Raw genomic sequence first — 18121 nt, 5'->3', positions numbered from 1 at the left:
AAGTTGTCAACCAAGAATTATATACCCATCAAAGCTGTCCTTCAGAAATAAAAGACAGATAACAATTTTCTCTAACAAACAAAACCTGAAGGAGTTTATCACAATCATACTGGCCATAAAAGACATGCTAAAGGGAGTTCTTTGAGTGGAAGTAAAAAGATGCTCATTAACATTATAAAAAATATATATGAAGGTAGTGTCAAACTCACTGGTAATGGTAAATATATAGTCAAATCAGATTCTCTAATATGGAAATAGTGGTATGTAATTCACTTACAACTCTACTTTAAAAGTGAAAAAATAAATGTATTAAATATAGCCAGGACTACAATAATCTGTTATTGGATATACAATATAAAGTATGCAAGTTGTAATATCAATCAACTAAAATGAGAGGGGGGAAGTAAAAATGTAAAGTTTAGAAGTGCTATTGAAGTTAAGTTGTTATCAGTTTAAAATAAGGTGTTAAAATTTAAGATATTATATGTAAGCCTTATGGTAACCACAAAGTAAAAGCCTGTAGTAGTTGCACAAAAGATCATGATAAAGAAATCAAAGCATACCAAAAAAAAAAAAAGTCATCAAATTACAAAAGACAACAGCAGGGTAAAAGGGAATAAAGGAACTAAAGACAAAAAATGTTTAACAAAATGGCAGTAGTAAGTCCTTATGTATCAATAATTACTTTAAACATAAATGGATTAAATTCTCCAATCAAAAGACATAGAATGACTGAATGAATTAAAAACAAGATGCAAAAATATGTTGTCTACAAGAGACTTTCTCTAGCTTCAAACACATAACTAGACTGAAAGTGAAAGAGTCAAAAAAGGTATGTCAAGCAAATGTTAACAACAACCAAAAAAGCAGGAGTAGCTATGCTTATATCAGACAAAATAGACTTTAAGCTAATAATGTTAAAAAAATGCGAAGCAGGTCATTATGTAATGATAAAGGGGTCAAACCATCAAGAAGATATAGTAATTGTAAATATTTATGGACTCAACATTGGAGCACCAAAATATATCAAGCTATACTAACGAAACTAAAAGAACAAACAACAATAATAGTTGTGGATGTTAATACCCAACTCTCAACAATGGACACATCATCCAGACAGAATCAATAAGGAAACAGATTTGAACAATACTGTAGACAAAACGGTTCTAACAGACACATAAAAAACATTCTATCTGACATCAGAAGAATACACATTTTTCTCAAACCTACAGAAAACATTTTCTAGGATAGATCATATGTTAGACAACAAGACAAGTCTTAGCAAATTGAATAATACAGAAATCATACTGAGTGTCTTCTCTGACCATAATGATATGAAACTAGAAATCAGTAACAGGAGGAAAATTGGAAAATTTACAAATACATGTAAATTAAACAACACTCTTCCTGAACAACCTATGGATCAAACATTAAAATAAAAGGGAAATTAGGGCTTCCATGGTGGCGCAGTGGTTGAGAATCTGCCTGCTAATGCAGGGGACACGGGTTCGAGCCCTGGTCTGGGAAGATCCCACATGCCGCAGAGCAACTAGGCCCATGAGCCACAACTACTGAGCCTGTGCATCTGGAGCCTGTGCTCCACAACAAAGAGAGGCCACGATAGTGAGAGGCCCGTGCAACGCGATGAAGAGTGGCCCCTGCTTGCCGCAACTAGAGAAAGCCCTCGCACAGAAACGAAGACCCAACACAGCCAAAAAATAAATAAATTAATTAATTAATTAAATTAAAAAAAAAAGAAACTGCCAAAATGTTTAAAAAAATAAAAATAAAAATAAATAAAAAATAAAAGGGAAATTAGAAAGTATCTTTAAGAGAAACAAAAATGGAAAAAAAATCAAAATCCATGGGATGCATAAATAATAGTTCTAAGAGACATTTATACCTATAAATGCATATATGAACTAAATAGAAAGATATCAAATAAACAACCTAACTTTATACCTCAAAGAACTAGAAAAAGAAGAACAAAGTGAGCCCAAAGTTAGCAGAAGGAAGGGACTAATAAAGATTAGAACAGAAATAAACTAGAGAACAGGAAAGGAATAGAAAAGATTTAAAAAACTAAGAGTTGGTTCCTTGAAAAGATACACAAAATTGGCAAACCTTTAGATAGACTAATGAGGAAAAAGGAGAGAGAACCAAAATTTACAGAATTATAAATGAAAGAGGAGACATTACAACTGATACCTCAGAAATAGAAAGGATCCTAAGAGGCTACTATGAACATATGTATGCCAACCTACTGGACAACCTAGAAAAGCTAGATACATTTCTAGAAATTAGAGCCTACCAAGACTGAATCAGGAATAACAGCAAGTCTAAACAGACCAATTACTAGTAAGGAGATTGGATCAGTAACAAAAACAAAACAAAACAAAGCAAACAAACAAACAAAAACTACTGTCAACAAATAAAAGCCCAGGGCTAGGTGGCTTCACTGATGAATTTTACTAAACATTTAAAGAAGAATTAATACCAATCTTTCTCAAACTTTTCCAAAAAGTTAAAGAGAAAGGAACACTCCCAAACTCAGTTTACAAGGCCAGTATTACCCTGATACTAAAGCTAGATGAGGACACTACAAGAAAACTACAGACCAATATCTCTGATGAACAGAGATGCAAAAATTCAACAAAATACTAGCAAACCAAATTCAGCAGCACATTTAAAAGGATCATATACCATGATCAAGTGGGATTCAAACCTGAGATACGAGGGTGGTTCAACATACACAAATGAATATGTGATACATCACATTAATAGAATGAAAGATAAAAATCACTTGATCACCTAAATAGACTCATAAACAGCATTTGACAAAATACAACAACCTTTTATGATGAAAACTTTCAACAACTTAGGTATAGAAGGAATGTTCTTCAATGTAGTAAAGGTCATATATGACAAGGCCACAGCTAACATCATACTCAATGGTGAAAGGCTGAAAACTTTTCCTCTAAGATCAGAAACAAGACAAAGGTGCCTACTATCACCACTCCTATTCACCATAGTAGTGGAAGTCCTAGCCAGAGCAATCAGGCAAAGGAAGGAAGGAAGGGTAGGAAGGGAGGGAAGGAAGGAAAGAAAGGGAGGGAAGGAAGGAAGAAAGGCATAGAATTGAGAAGGAAGAAGTAAAATTGTCTCTATTTGCAGATACTTGATTTTATATATAGAAAATCCTATATACAGAAAATCCTAAAGACTACCAAAACGCCATTAGATCTAATCAACAAAATCAGTAAAGTTGCAGGATACACAATCAACTTACAGAAATCAGTAGCATTTCTATACATTAACAACGAATTACCCAAAAGAGAAATAAAGAAAACAATCCCATTCACAATAGCATCTAAAACAATAAAATACTTAGGAATACATTTAAGGAGGTGAAAGATCTCTACGATGAAAACTACAAGACACTAATGAAAGAAATTGAAGTTAACACAAATAAGTGATATTGTGTGTTTATGGACTGGAAAAATTAATATTGTTAAAATATCCATACTATTCAAAGCCCTCTATTGATTCAATGCAAATCCTATCAATGTTCTGATGGCAGTTTTTACAGAAGTAGAAAAAATATGGATCCATAAAAGACCCCACATAGCCACATCAATCATTAGAAGAAGTCAATGCTAGAGGCAACACACTTTCCGATTTCATGCTACCTTATAAAGCTATCAAAATGGAATGGTACTGGCATAAAGAATAGACACTTAGACCAATGGAACAGAATCAAGAACCTAGAAATAAACCCATGCACATACAGTTAATTACTATTTGACTACTAATTACTTTACTCAATGGAGAAAAGGCAGTCTCTTCAATAAATAGTACTGGGAAAAAATTGGATATTCACATGTAAAAGAATGAAACTAGACCCCTATCTTCCACCACTCACAAAAATTAACTCAGAATGGATCAAAGACTTAAATGTAAGACATAAAACCATAGAACTGCTAGAAGAAAACATAGGGGAAAAGCTTATTGACATGGATCCTGTCAATGATTTTAGCATATGATACTTAAAGTGCAAGCAGCAAAATAAAAAACAAGTTGGGTTATATGGAACTAAAAAGCTCCCGCACAGCAAAAGAAATGATCAACAAGATGAAAAGGCAACCTAAAGAAAAGGAGAAAATATTTGGAAATAATATATCTGATAACAGGTTAGTGTCCACAATAGATATGAAACTCAAAAAACTCAACAGCAAAAAAAAAAAAAAAAAGATACCCAAACAATCCAATTTAAAAATGGAAACATTTTTCCAACAAAAATATTCAAATGGCTAACAGATACATAAAAAGGTGCTCAACATCACTAATTAGGGAAATGCAAATCAGAACCACAATGAGACATCACTTCATGCCTATTAGAATGGCTTCCATCAAAAATACAAGAGATAACAAATGCTGGTAAGGTTGTGGAGAAAAGGGAACCCCTGTGCACTGTAGGTGGGGATGTGAATTGGCATTGCCTCTATGGAAAACTGTATGAGGTTCTTCAAAAAATTAAAAATAGAAATGCTGTATGACCTAGCAGTCCCACTTCTGGGATATGTCCAAAGAAAATGAAATAACTATGTCAAAGATATCTGCACCTCTATATGCATTGCAGCATTATTTACAATAGCCAAGGCTTGGAAATATCCTACGTGTCAACCCACAGATGAGTGGATAAAGTGTATGAGATGTGTGTGCATATGTATATATACATACATACACACATATGTACGTACAACAAAATACTATTTATTTCCATAAAAAAGAAGGAAATCTTGCCATTTGTGACAACATGGTTGGACCTTCAGGACATTATGCTGAGTGATATAAGTCAGAGAAAGACAAATACTGTATCATCTCACTCATGTGTAGAATCTAAAAAAAATCCCAAATTAATAGAATGAGATCAGATTTGTAGTTTCCAGAGGCAGGGGGAATTGGGTGAAGGTATTCAAAACATACAAACTTCCATTTATAAATGCTGGTGATGTAATGTACAATATGATGAATACAGTTAACAATGCTGTATGGTATATTTGAAAGTTATTAAGAGTAAATCCTAAAAGTTCTCATCACAAGGAGAAAAATTTGTAACTATATAAAGTGATGAACGTTAACTAAACTTACTCTGGTAATCATTTCACAATATGTACATGTCAAGTCATTTTGCTGTACACCTTAAACTTACACCACCTTGCGTGTCAGTTATATCTCAATAATCCTGGGGAAAAAAGAGAATACATGCAAAGATCTAGGGTTCAAAGAGACATTTTTACACCTTTTCACATTCATGTCTCTCCTGATGATGGGAGCCCCACCTCATTTTTATCAAACATAAATACACCCACACAGCTCACATTGTACTTTCAGTTTTCACTTTTGGCAAAAGAAGATTATTTATGTAATTTCATCTGTTATATTTATACAGAATTGTGTAAGTTGAGTTATATTTGACTAGTTACAATGTATTGTTTTGTGGATGTTTAATTAAATGTTTATTCATTTTCATTTGTTTTCTTTTCATATATATAATCTAATACATCTATATTTTCCAGACCTCAAACACTTTTGCAGGCTCTTGACCTCACTGGCCCTAAGCATCCTGTATATAGGGCTGAGAGGATGAACCAGTTCTGAAAAGGAGTAGGACATTTTCAGGGACTTGCATGGCGTTGTTTGCCCAGGGAGCAGACGGTGAATGGGGGTGGCGAGGGTGGATACTTCTCGAAAGATGAGGGGAGGTAGGCAAGGGCAAGGACATTCAGGAGCTTATATTTCAAGCTGAGGACTTTAGTCCAAAATAAATGCAGAGCCATGGAAGATTTTTAAGGATGGGGTGACGATCATAGTTGCATACTGGATGGTGGTTGGGAGGATGCCCTGGAGATGGGGGATGGTGAGGAGGCTGATGCCACTCTCCAGTCTCGGAAGCAGCAGAGAGACTTCCTAGAACACAAGGTGAGAAGCCCACAGAAGGGAGACAGAGCCGCTGAGGGCTGGGGAGGAGGCGGGCCTGGGGAGCGGAGCTCGGGCCATGCTGCGGATGGCGCTGTTGGTGTGAGCGTCTGTGCGATGTGTGGGGAGCTCTGTAGCAACCAGCTTGCTGGGACACCTCATCCTTCTCAGGCTGTAACCAGAGGCTGAAGGTATCCCATTAGCGCCATGGGGCTTTTCCTTTTGGAGGAAGGAAACTGTGAGAACCAGGAATCTGACCTATGACCCTGGCTGGTCCTAAGGCCTGCCAAGCGTGCTTGTTAAAATGTCAGCAGCCGTCTCTTCCGTGGGAAATATCTTTCTTTCTCAGCCCCCGGCTTGTGCAGACCCCAGGAGGGGGCCGAGGGGTCATGGGTGATACCAGAGCCCTCACTCCCTGCTGTTCCTAAGTCTGAAATAGGAAGGCAGGAAACTCCAGAATTGACGGTTGACATGAACAGCTCTAAATGAGCCCGGCAGATGCAGAAATAGAGCATCTTACTCTCAGGCCCAGAGGTCTGTCATCCTGTGAATGGCAGAAATAATCATGAGGATGACACTGACACCAGTCAATATTTATCGTGCGTTCACTGCGTACCTGACATTGTGCTAAGCACCTTATGTGTAGTTTCTCATTTAATCCTCATGACTTTATAAGGTAGGTTCAGGGAGGATGGGCAAGAGTTAGGAATAGACAAAGCTAGGATTCTTATCCAGCTGCCAACTCTAGAGCCCACTCTCATTTGACGTTTCTGCAACTCTTATCCTTTTGATTCATCGAATTCAGTGATTTTTCAACCGGGGATGATTTTTGTGCTCCTCAGCCCGCCCACCCAGTGGACATTTGACAAGATCTGAGACATATTGGATTGTCACAACTGGGGGTGTGGGGTTCCTACTGGCATCTCGTAGGTAGAGGCAGAGAGGCACAGAACAGCACGTAGCACAAAGAACTATCCAGCCTCAAATGACAGGAGCTGAGATACCCTGACCCAGTGACAGGGGCCAGAAAAACATCCAGTCATATCAGCACAGTTTGGGGATGAACACTTTCTCCACCCTGTCCCCTTCCTTTCTTCTACGTTCAGTTGTTGTTACTCATTTGTTCCTTCATTCAAGAAATGGCAACCCTCTTCTGAAGGTTTTCGTAGCTTCCTTGATATAAACAGGGGGCTTGTCTTGGCTCAGTGTACGTTTTAATTGGAAAGGAAATCACACCCTGTTGTTTTCACCTGGCTGATAACTAAACTTGGGTAGAGAAGGTATTCTCCCTGAGAAAAAATTGTGTGTATGTCGGTACTTCTCTAAAAAAATTCACAATTCGGAGTATTAGCTGGAAGCCTAAGGACAGTGTTGATCCCAAAGCTCTGTGTGTGTGTGTGTGTGTGTGTGTGCGCGTGTGCGTGTGTGTGTGGTAGTGGGGGCAGTGGATGCCCTAAGAAAATCGGTCTGATCCCAGAGAAAACAATTAGAACCATGTGGTTTATCACTCACCACTGTTTTCAGAAGCACTGCCAGAACATTTGAGATGAGGACAAAGGGATCATTCATGCTCAGCAGCCCACACTGGGGGACAGCAGCGTCCCCTGGATGGAGAAAGGCAGGCGGTCTGCCGGCCCCCACCGTTAGGGCTTTATTAACGGGGCAAACACAATTTAGAGAGTCAATGAGGGGTCCAAACACTACTGCTGGTCAGAGAAGAATCCTCCCCAAGCAGCCCCCCTCTGTGCCTGGGGAGCTCGCATACAAGGGCTCCCCACCTAATTAGTGTCCTTCTGAATGTGCAAAGGCAGAAACCCACAAGGAATTTCTGTGACTATTTAATTACAGTTGGGTCTCTTTAGTCTTAAAACAGGCTGGAGTCTCCTAGTCCAGTGCAACACCGTAGGGGAGCTGTACAAAGTCTCCTAATGAGTTGGCCTCTCTGTGTTTCTGTCCTTCCCTGAGGGTGAGAGAATTGCCTACTTCGAAAACGGACCAAGTGGAAGTAGCAACCTATTGAACTTCAGGAAGCTCTAGAAGTAATGAGATTCTCATCAGAATCTGGGCAGAAGAGTCTCTTGGCATGGAAATGTAGAGAAAATTCGAGAATGAAATTCACAAAGAAGAGGGAAGAGAGATTCCACTAGATTTAAGATGCTCCCAATATCTGGGCTTTTAAGCTTAGAAACAACAAGTCCTTATGGATGAAAAATGCCTGGTACAGTGCGGGGAGCTTAATGTTCACTAGATGACTGACTGAACAAATGAAAGAAAAAAGGCCCGGGGGACACTTAAAGAAATAAATATTTTAGCATAAATTCCCCATACGAATGCAAAAATTCCTCCATAAATTTAAGTTAGGGATCAAATCTTCATTTGAAGTTGGTTTTTGGTTATAAAGAGTCCTTGGCTTCATAGGACCAATGGCTTTTTTTTTTTCTCTTTTATACACTCTTGTTTTATACACTCTAAACTTCAGGGAAGATCTCTGGGAAATAGTAATTTTGAGATGTTAGGAAAAAGAGTATAAGCCCAAGGAAACGATTGTTATTCTTTCCCTTGGAGAAAATTAGTGGGTAAGTGCTGAGTTGTAACAACTTGCATAGAAAGCTGAATATAAAACCCCAAACAAAGGGCAGTCAAACCCAGGGCAGCAGTTAAGGCAAGGAAATATCCTTGCCTTTTTATTTAAAGCAAAGTGGCTCAGCAGGGTGTGTGGAAAGTGCAGTTTAATGATGTGAAGTTCAGAGGTTTGCATACAGCCTCCTGCTCTGCCAATGACTTGCAAGGTGACCTTGAAGAATCACATTGTCTCCCCACTTCCTCTTCTGTAGGATGGAAACAGTAATATCTGCCTAGCAAGCATTCTGAGTATTTCTGAATACCAGGTAAGATAGTACCCATGGATGCTATTTAAAGATTGTATAACTCTATGACAAAGTATCTTATGGTCATCTTTTTATGGTTATCTTGTTTCAGTGCCCAACCTCAAACACCAGGTTTTGAAACTGCAATACTTCTGCAAGAACTCCTCACTGTAGAAATTCTATTACTTCTATATTAACTATTCTTCTTGAACTAGAAGAAAATGATACAGGAATATAATTTTTACTATCAAAATATCTACATGGTCACATTTTATTTATAGATATTGACAAAACAGCCATAAAATGGGAGAAAAGACTGGACCAAGAGAAAGGGAACATGGGAGTTGGCGCATTTTTTCTTTTTTCTTCCCTCTTTTTGTTCTTTCCTTCCTCCCTTTTTTCCTCCCTCCCTCCCTTCCTATATTGACATGATTGGCATATATTATGTCTCATGATAAAAAATGAATGAGACTGATTCCCTGATCTCAGTGACTTCGAAATTTATTGGTGGTGAAGGTCAAATCCAGAGAGAATTGAAACAAAGTATCAAATGCACCTCAAAAAAGCTAAGGGGGGGGGCGTATATCTAGTGAGGCATATATCTAGGGAGGCTTCTTGGAGAAAGAAATGCCTAGTTTGGATTCTGAAGCATAAATGGGAGTTTGGAAGGAAATAAAGGGTGAGTGAGAATACAGGCCAAGGAAACTCCACATGGTTCCACAGAACTGAAGGGAAGGGTGTTTATGAGCACATTCTAGGGAATAAGACAAAAATTGGTAGAGAGATGCCTGATTGGGAAGGGCCTTCTCAGCTAAGAGGTGTTTTGATTTCACTTGAGGGTTATAGGGAACCATGGAAGACCTTAAAAGCAGGGCACTACTGATGTGATCTAATTATTATTTTGAAAAGTCATTCAGTCATCTATTGGAGACGGGATTGCAAGAGGGAGACTAGAGGCACGAAGACCAGATTGGGGGCTGTTGCAGTGAAGTAAAAGACAATGGTCAGCATGCAGATCAAGGAAGTTAAGGAAAGAGAAAAAGAGGGCATCTGACTACTTGAATGGTGCACATCAGACAAGACCATTGCAATGAGTACCTGCAGGTCAAGGGGGAGCGAGGGCTTCCTTGTTCTGCCCCACCTCACGCTTTGACCCCAAGCACATCATTTTGCCTCCATTAAAATGTTAACGTTTTTCTAATGCATAAAACAACAAGTTTATATAGTTCACTTTTAGACAGTGATTGTGTTTAGGGACCATACGTCTCCATCATCTGTTGGAGAACATTCCAGGTAAAGTGATAATTGGTTTGTTGGTTTGCTTTTAGAGATGGGACAACATTTTAAGAAGATGAACTTGGACGTCTTCCCTTTCTTGCTTTCTATGTATAGAAGCAAGCACTGCCATCCTCTTGTGTCGATCACAGCAGGTCAAGTAAGGAAATGGTTTTAAAAGGCCAGTCATTTTGAAAGCTTATAAACTTACTACAATAAAAAAATTTGTCATTCCTCCATAGATTTTGCACTGGACAATTTAGATGATGTGCAGTAACACCTTGGTTGTAACCTACAATAGTATGATGTGGCTTTTCCACACTTAATTCACCAGAATTGATACCTTGAATTCCTTCCTCTTCCTTTGTCTTTTATTTTCTCCTGTCGCACACTTATCCACATGACCTCATCCACTACTATGACGCTGTTTTATCACCTACAATTCAAACAGCTATTGTTTCAGACAGCTGCAGTCCACTGGGATATATTTGCAGCCTTCTGTGGGCCTCGCTTTCCAGCGAAAACCTTTCTTTTGTATGTAGAGCTTCTTATTTTAAAAGACAGTTCCTTCACAGCCCTCTGCCTCCACCGTCCTCGTTCTCATTTGACCTCAGCTGAGAACTCAGTCTTGGAGATGTCCTGTCTTTCTAAAGATTAAGGCTGTTAAGGAAACGGACCAAAGCCTATGACAAGGTTTTCCTCTGGAGAAACCATGACTCTGTCCAGTGTCAAACCCAAAGCCTTATCTTCCTCAGAAACAGGGATCACTGTCTCTTTCAACCCCTTCAACTCGAAGTCACTGTGTGATTTAGGGCATGTTAGGGACTGAACCTCAGTTTTCTCACTTATGAAATGGAGATAATCATGTCTATCTCACAGAGATTTTTGCAGATTCAATCTCTAATATAGGGCTTGGCAGGCATGTGTATCCGTAAGGATAGATTAGGTTCTGCTGCATTAACGTTCAAATCCTGCTTCTCAGTGGCTTAAAACAACAAAGGATTGTTTCTTGTGCAAGCTGCATGTCCAGTTGAGTTTGAGAGGGGGGCTCTGCTCTCTGCAGTCCCACAAGGATCCAATCTGATGCAGATGCTACCATCTTATGACATCAACATCTCAGTATACCGGGCTTCAGGGTGACTCAGATAATTCACAGCCACATTTCATTAGATAAAGCGAGTCACATGGCTATGGTGAACTTCAAAGGTACAGGGCAGTATAATCGTTCCATGTCCTTGGATAGATAAGAGAACTAGAAACATTGGTGTGGGAGGAGTGATGTAATCAAGGTGACGACACAGGTCCTTCCTGACTTTGCTCCCCGTCACAAGAAGAACAACTAACAACTATTTATGAAAAAGACACCACTGTGAAAACCCTAGAACATAGGGGTGAGGCAGAAGTATATCCCCTGCACCACAGACACTGAGACAGATTGCATTAGAAGGGTAAGAGAACTTCCCTGATCCCATAGTTTCTCCAGGGGGAAAACGAGGGCCCTGGTAGACATCCTGCTCCCCCAACATTGTGAGTTGCTTCTGGGGAGGCCCACTAGGGTCCTGCCCCATGGGGATGGTGGGGGAATCTGCAGGACTTGACCACTGGATTGTGATGGAGAAGAGGGGAGAGTCTTGCAGGAACCAGCATTTGGATCTTGGCAGACTGAGTTCCTATTGCCGGTGCCCAAGTAGAAGTCCCAGCCAGTGGCTTTGCTCATCTGCAGAGCCAAGATGGTGGTACAGTCTGATCAGGGAATTTGGTGGGGGCACACGTCTGCCTGATTTGGCACCTCAGAAAAAGAGTCTTGCCATCTCTGGAGCCTGGTCTGCCTCTCTGCCTGGGCAGGGGAGCTAAGTCATAGGCTTGTCCACTGCTGAGTATAGCTCCTGGCCCGTCCCAAACAGGAAACCTGGCTGGAGCAACCAAGAAGCTACTTAGCCCAGCAACACTGGAGGTAAGAGTTTGGCCAGCAGCACTGACCATCTGTAGATCAAAGCCAGTGGCCTTATTTGGCCAGGGAACTTGGGGTGCAGCTTGGCTTGAGTCAAGACCCCAAACACAAAGCATTGCCAGCCTTGGAGCAGGTTCCGCTGCTCTACCCAGACTGGGGAGTTAATTCCTAGTCCTGCCCACTGCTGAGCAGTAGCTCCTGAGCCCACCTGACCAGGAAGTCTGACCTGGGGAGCTGTTAGGCTTAGCAACACTTGAGCTGTGAGCTCAGCCAGCAGGTCCGCCCACATGCAGAACCAGCTCGTAACCCAATCTGGCCTGAGATCTTGGTACGTAGTTCTGCCTGATTCACTCCTCAAACTAGAGTCTTACCAACCTTGGGGCCAGTTCTGCAGCTCCCGACCTGCAACACAGTGTAGGTAATCCATATCCCCACCCACTGCTGAACACAGCCTCCAACTCTACCAACCAGGAAACCTCATCAGAGCTCCTAGGGATCTTGGTAGCCCACCCTGCAGCCTCAACGACAGCAGCACTTGAATAGAGAGCCTGGCCAGTGACTCAGTGTCTGCAGAACCAAGACAGTGGCCCCGTCTGTCCAGAGGGCTTAGCACACATTTCTGTCTGATTTGACCCCCCAAACAAAGAGCCTTGCCAGCCTTGGGGGCCTGTTCAGCAGCCCTAGCCAGGCACAGAAGCTAATTTATAGCTACTCCCACTATTTAATATAGCTTTCAACCTGGCCAAAAGAGGAATCTAACCAGAGCCCCTGGGGATCTGTATAGCTCATCCTGAAACTCAGAATACAATGGCACTTGAGTAGAGCCAGGTGGGTGGCCCCTACCTATCTGCAGAGCTAAGATGGTGGCCAATCAGGCTAGGGAACTGGTACATAGTTCTACCTAATTTGACACCCAAATAGAAGCCTTGTCAGCCTTGGAGCCTGGCCTGGGCAGGGACACTGATTCATAGCCCTGCTTACGGCTGAATACAGCCTTTGGCCCACCCGAACAAGGAACATAACTAGAACACATGGGAAGCTTTAGGGCCCATCATATAGCGTTGCTTGCAGTGTGCTTGAACAGAGAGCACAGCCAATGGCTTTCTCCACCTGCACAGCAAAACCAGTGGCCCCATCTGACCAGGTTATTCAGTGCACAGTCTGGCTTGGTTTTGGGTCCCCAAACCTATGAGCTCTGTAGGGCTTGGGACCTTTCTGCTATCCCAACAGGGCATGGAAGCTAATTCATAGCCCCACCTACTGCTGAGAATAGTACCCAATCCTGACCATCTCAAAGCCTGACCAGAGAACCCAGGCAACCATGGAGTCCATCCTACAGCCTTGCTTTTGCAGAGAACAAAGCCAGCAGTCCTATCCAACTGATCCAACCGTTCTCAGCCAGTGACAATACTCTACCAACTCAGAACTTGGGTAGTGGCCTTGCACTGAAACAGACCCTGACAGCAAGGCCCACCTGCCCAAGGATGTTATCACCCAACACGTCTAGAAATCCAAGCGAGTTTACTGGTGAAGGACTGTCTCTGCTAAAGTGAATCTGTAAAGTCTGGAAGAGGAGACCACTTACTCAAATGCAGAGATGCCAATGTAAGGAATCAAGGATCATAAAAAATCAGGTTAACATGACACCACCAGAGGAAACTAATAGTGGCAATAACTAACCCTAAAGAAATGGAGATTTATGAACTGTCAGACAAAGACTTCAGAATAATCCTCTTAAAGAAATTTAGTTAACTTCAAGAACACAAAGACAACTCAACAAAACTAGGAAAACAATGCATGAAAAAAAAGAGGAGTTTAAAGAAATAGAACCCACCCTCCCCCAAAATGCAAATCCTAGAGCTGAAGAATACAAATGGTTGAACTGAATATTCAATACAGTTTGAACAGGAGTCTTTTTTTTTTAAAAAACATCTTTATTGGAGTATAATTGCTTTACAATGGTGTGTTAGTCTCTGATGTATAACAAAGTGAATCAGCTATACATATACATATATCCCCATATCTCCTCCCTCTTGTGTCTCCCTCCCACCCTCCCTATCCCACCCATCTAGGTGGACACAAAGCACTGAGCAGATCTCCCTGTGCTATGTATCTGCTTCCCACTAGCTATCTATTTTACATTTGGTAGTGTATATATGTCTGTGCCACTCTGTCACTTCTGAACAGGAGTCTTGACCCTATCATTCAACTAGAAGACAGGACATTTGAAGTTATCCAGTCAGAGAAACAAAAAGCAAAAATAGTTTTAAAAAGAATAAAAAAAAGCCTACTGAACATATGTGACAATATCAACAGAAAAAATATCCATATTACAGAAATCCCAAAAGAGGAAGAGAAAGAAAAAGGGACAGAAAGTATATTTAAAGCAATAATGGCTAAAAACTTCCCAAACCCAGAGAGAGAAATGGACATCCACATCCATGAGGCCCAAAGGATTCTACATAGGTTAAACCTGAATAGAGCTACACTGAGATATTTTAATTAAAAATTTAAAAGTCAAAGACAAAGAAAATTTTTTTGAAAGCAGCAGGCAAAAAGGGATAGGTTACATACAAGGAGACCCGATAAGACATCAGGCAGAGTTCTCAACAGAAACTAGGCATGCCAGGAGAGAATAGGATGATATATTCAAAACATTGAAAGCAGAAAAACTGTCAACCAAGTATTCTATACCCAGCAAAGCTGTACTTCTGAAATGAAGGTGAGGTAATGACTTTCCTGAACAAACAAAACTAAGGGAGTTCATTACCACTAGGCCTCCTTTCTTTCAGTGGAAGAAAGCTAATTTTCAGGATGCTAATTAACATCATAAAAACATATGATGGTTACATCAAACTCACTGATAATGATAAATATGTAATCAAAGTTAGATTCTGTAATATGGTAATGTTGCTGTGTAATTAAATTGCAGCTCTAGTTAAAAAGTTAAAAAACAAGTTAAAAAAGCATTAATATAATAATCTGCTACTGGATACATAAGATAAAAATATGTAAACTGTAATATCAATAACCTAATATGTGAGGGGGAGAAAAAGTAAAAGTATAAAGTTTAGAAATGATATCAAGTTGTTATCAGTTTTAAAAAGGGTGTTAAAAATAGGATGTTCTAATTTTAAGATATTTTATATAAGCCTCATGGTAACCACAAGAGATCACTCAGTAGTAACTATGCACAAGAACATGATAAAGAACATGATAAAGATGTCAAATCATACTGATACCGTAAGACATTAAATCACACAAAGAAGACAGAAGGATCAGAATAAACAGTGGATCTACAAAACAGTCAGAAAACAGTTAACAAAATGCAATAGTAAGTCCTTATTGATAAATAATTACTTGAAATGTAAATGGACTGAATTCTTCAATCAAGACACAGAATGGCTGAATGGATTAAAAAAAATCCAGATTCAACAATACGTCTGCAAGAGACTCACTTCAGCTTTAAAGACACACATAGACTGAGAGTGATAAGGTAAAACAAAATATTTCAAGTAAATATAGTAACCAATAAAAAGCAGGGGTAGTTATAACTATATAAGACAAAATAGAATTTAAGTTAAAAATGGTAAAAAGGGAGAAAGAAGGTCATTAAATAATGATAAAGAGGGCAATTCAACCAGAATATAAATCAGTTGTAAATATCTATGCACCCAACATTGGAGCACCAAAATATATAAACAAAACCAGAAAAGGTGACATATACAGCAAAACAACAATAATTGGAGACCTTAATACTCCATTCTCAACAATGGGTACATTATCTGGACAGAGAATCAATAAGGAAACAGATCTGAACAACACTATAGATCAAGTGGACCTAACAGACATATACAGACTGTTCTACCCAACAACAGCAGAATATAGTCTTCTCAAGCACAAATGGAACATTTTCTATGATGGAGCATATGTTAGAAAACAAAATAAGTCTTAGCAAATTAAAGTATTAAAATCATACCAAGTATCTTCTCTGACCACATGGTATGAAACTAGAAATCAATAACAGGAGAAAAACTAGAAATTCATGAATACACAGAAATTAAACACCACACATGAGCAGTGAATGGCTCAAAGAAGAAATTAAAGGGGGGATAAAAAAGCATCTTGAGACAAATGAAATTGGAAACACAACAAAACTTATGAGATGCAGAAATACAGTTCTAAGAGAGATGTTTATAGCTATAAACACATATGCCAAGTAATTAGATCTCATATAAACATCCTAACTTTACACCTCAAGGAACTAGAAAAAGAAGAACAAAGTAGGCTCAAAGTTAGCAGAAAGAAAGAAATAATAATTAGAGATGAAATAAATGAAATAAAGAACAGGAAAACAATAGAGAAGATTAAATAAAACTAAGAGTTCATTCTTAGAAAAAATAAACAAAATCGACAAATCTTCAGCTAGACTTACAAGGAAGAGTAGGCCCCAAGTCAACAAAATTGTAAATGAAAGAGGAAGATACAACTGATACCACAGAAATACAAAGGATCATAAGAGGCTCCTATGAACAGCTATATGCCATCAAAATGGACAACTTATAAGACACAGATTCTTAGAAACATACATCCTACCAAGACTGAGTCAGGGAGAAACAGAAAATCTGAACAGATCAATTGCTAATAAGGATACTGAATCAGTAATAAAAAATCTCCCAAGGAAGAAAAGCCCAGAACAGAGATGGCATCACTGGTAAATTTTACCAAACATTTAAAGAAAAATTAATGCTAATCCTCCCAAGCTCCTCCAAAAAAATCAAAGAGGAGGAACACTCCCAAATTCATTTTCTGAGGTGAACATTACCCTATACGAAAGCCAGAAAAGGACACTACTAGAAAAGAAAACTAGAGGCCAATATCCCTGATATATATACATGCAAAAATTATCAACAAAATACTAGCACCAAAATTTAGCAGCACATTAAAAGGATTATATACTATGATGAAGCAAGTTTATCCCTGGAATGCAAGGATGGTTCAAAACAATTATGTGACACATCATATTAACAGAATAAAAGATGAAAATCATATGATCACTTAATAGATGCAGAAAAAGCATCTGACAAAATTCAACATCCATTTATGATAAAAACTCTTAAATTAGGTATAGAAGGAACATACCTTAATATAACAAAGGCAATGTACAACAAGCCCACAGCTAATGTACTCAGTGGTGAAAGGCTGAAAATTTTCCAATAAGATCATGACAAAGAAAAGGGTGCCCACTCTCACCAATCCTACTTAACATAATACTGGAAGACAAAGTGAGAGAGTGGCATGGACATATATACACTACCAAACGTAAAATAGATAGCTAGTGGGAAGCAACCGCATAGCACAAGGAGATCACCTCGGTGCTTTGTGACCACCTAGAGGGGTGGGATAGGGAGGGTGGGAGGGAGGGAGATGCAAGAGGGAAGAGATATGGGAACATATGTATATGTATAACTGATTTACTTTGTTATAAAGCAGAAACTAACACACCATTGTAAAGCAATTCTACTCCAATAAAGATGTTAAAAATAAATAAATAAATAAATAAATAAATAAATAAATAAATAAATAAAAGGAAAAAAAAAATACTGGAACTCACAGCCAGAGCAATCAGGCAAAAAGAGAAAGAAAAGGCAACAGAATTGGAAAGAAAAGTAAAAGTGTCTCTATTTGCAGATGACTTGATTTTATATAAAAAAAATCCTCAAGATTTCATCATAAAAATATGTTATATCTAATCTGTTAGATCAAATTCATTAATTTTTCAGGATAAAAAGTAGCTTTTCTCTACACAAACAACTAATTTTCTGAAAGATGAATAAAGAAAATGATCCCATTTACAGTAGTATCAAAAGCAATATAATACTTAGGAATAAATTTTTAGCAAGGAGGTGAAAGATTTCCGTACTGAAAACTACAAGACTCTGATGAAAGCAATTGAAGATGGCACACAAAAAAGGAAAGACATCCTGTATTCAGGATTGAAATAATATATTGTTAAAATACTCATTTTACCCAAAGATATCTATGAATT

General features: G+C 39.0%; 1 protein-coding gene across 8 annotated transcripts in view; it reads right to left on the bottom strand.

Annotated features, from left to right (window-relative positions):
• LOC309649474 (uncharacterized protein) overlaps positions 1-18121 on the bottom strand; it is a 130198-nt gene that overhangs the window by 89913 nt on the left and 22164 nt on the right. The window lies entirely within an intron of this gene.

The sequence above is a fragment of the Balaenoptera physalus genome, assembly GCF_965194825.1.
Source record: "Balaenoptera physalus genome assembly, chromosome: 19".
In the NCBI taxonomy this organism is placed as follows: domain Eukaryota; kingdom Metazoa; phylum Chordata; class Mammalia; order Artiodactyla; family Balaenopteridae; genus Balaenoptera; species Balaenoptera physalus.
This window is presented reverse-complemented; position numbering and strand designations above follow the sequence as displayed.